This window comes from Nycticebus coucang, chromosome 9 (assembly GCF_027406575.1).
Source record: "Nycticebus coucang isolate mNycCou1 chromosome 9, mNycCou1.pri, whole genome shotgun sequence".
NCBI classification, from domain to species: domain Eukaryota; kingdom Metazoa; phylum Chordata; class Mammalia; order Primates; family Lorisidae; genus Nycticebus; species Nycticebus coucang.
The window spans coordinates 8882760-8884876 of NC_069788.1; the positions used below are offsets into that span (position 1 = coordinate 8882760).

At 47.0% G+C, this 2117-nt stretch overlaps 1 pseudogene; it reads left to right on the top strand.

The window, feature by feature from the left end:
* Positions 1–292: 292 nt before the first annotated feature.
* LOC128594637 (60S ribosomal protein L13a-like) lies at positions 293–935 on the top strand (annotated as a pseudogene).
* The last annotated feature ends 1182 nt before the right edge of the window (positions 936–2117 follow it).

Here is a 2117-nt window from a genome sequence, read left to right on the forward strand (position 1 = left end):
GGAGATGTCTTCCTCCATTTTGTGTTGCCACAAAAGAACACCTGAGGCCGGGTAATCTGTGAAAACGAACTTGCCATCGACCCTGTAGTATCACCGACATCAGTTATTCTTTAATGCCCTCATCAAATACACATACGGCCAAGCTCCTGGTGCTGAGAAAATCTGTTTTCTAAACTTTCTTGACCACAGAATCTATTATCCATTAAAACTAAGTAATGAAACACACTTGAGAATTGCTGGTCTACCTGCATTCTACATATTAACTAGTCCAGAATGTTATGAAAAATATAAAATGCTTCTTTCCCAAGCAGCTGCTAAGATAGTGGAGGGCCAGGTCCTGGTGCTGGATGGCAAAGGCCATCTTCTAGTCTGCCTGGCGGCTGTTGTGGCCAAACAGGTACTGCTGGGCTGGAAGGTGGTGGTTGTGCGTTTTGAGGGCATCAACATGTCTGGCAATTTTTACAGAAACAAGTTAAAGTATCTGTAACAGATGAACACAACTATCCGTTTTGTGGGCCAACCCATCCCGTGGCCCCTACCATTTCCAGGCCCCCAGCCGCCTTTTCCGGCACACTGTGAGAGGCATGCTGCCCCACAAGACCAAGCATGGCCAGGCTGCCCTGGATGCCTCAAGGTGTTCGATGGGATCCCACCACCCTATGACAAAAAAATGGATGGTGGTTCCTGCTGCCCTCAGAGTTGTGCATCTGAAGCCTACAAGAAAGTTTGCCTACCTGGGGCGCCTGGCACGGGAAGTTGGCTGGAAGTACCAGGCAGTGACAGCAACCCTGGAGGAGCAGAGGAAGGAGAAGGCTAAGATCCATTACCAGAAGAAAAAACAGGTCATGAGGCTACGGAAACAGGCCAAAAAGAACGTGGAGAAGAAAATTGACAAATACACAGAGGTCCTCAAGACCTGCGGGCTCCTGGTCTGAGCCCAGAAAAGACTTATTCCTTAGGTTTGGCCTGGCCTGCCCTTCCTCCATCGCCACCCTGGGATGTGGGGGACCCAGAGGGGAGCAGTCTGGGTGCCGCAGGCACCCTGAGACTTAGAAAGGAAAGGACCGTATATACTGCAAGTCTGTAAGGTTAAGTGGCTTTAGGACTTGCATCAACATAATTTATGACCTTCTTGTTCATGAGTTTTAAGAAAATCAGTAGGACCACCAGTTAAGTTTGAATAACTGTGGGGGGCCCTGCCTTGTGAGTGGGGCATCTGGTTTACCTTCTCCCCTGATCAACACTATGCTCTGCGTCTGGTAGAGTGTGAGAAGACACTTGAGGGGACAATGTAAGCTTGGTGTTGTACAAAGTATTCATAGAGGCACAGACCAGGGAGGAAAGATGTGCAACAGGTTACAGGCTGTTTCCTTCCCTGTATTCTTTTTTTTTTGTAGAGACAGAGTCTCACTGTACTGCCCTCGGTAGAGTGCCGTGGCGTCACACGGCTCACAGCAACCTCTAACTTGGGCTTACGCGATTCTCTTGCCTCAGCCTCCCGAGCAGCTGGGACTACAGGCGCCCGCCACAACGCCCGGCTATTTTTTTTTTTTTGTTGTTGCAGTTTGGCCGGGGCTGGGTTTGAACCCGCCACCCTCGGCATATGGGGCCGGCGCCCTACTCACTGAGCCACAGGCGCCGCCCTCCTTCCCTGTATTCTTAACCCAGAAACAAATAAATTGCTTTCAAAGAAAAAAAAAAAATGTATATATATATACATACATACACCAACCTTTACTGGGCCCCCGACTCCTGGTAAACCCTACTTAAAGTTCACAAACCAGCTATTTCATAATTGATCTTAGAGCTGGCTCTGTGGCACAATGGATAGTTAGACTTCTAGTAATTCACCTTAAAATCTTACCAAGAGTTGATGTATACTGCTATATAATTTGTAGAAACTACTTTCTTCCTTTGAAAATCAGGACATTTGCAAGTCTTTAATCTGTGAGTACTTTAACAGAGGTTGAGCATCCCAAATGCAAAAATACAGAATTCAAAATGCTCCCAAACCCAAAACCTTCTGAGCACCAGCATGACACTCAAAGGAAATGCTCACTGAAGCATTTTGGATTTTTGGATCTGGGATGCTCAACAGTTAAATATAATGCAAATAT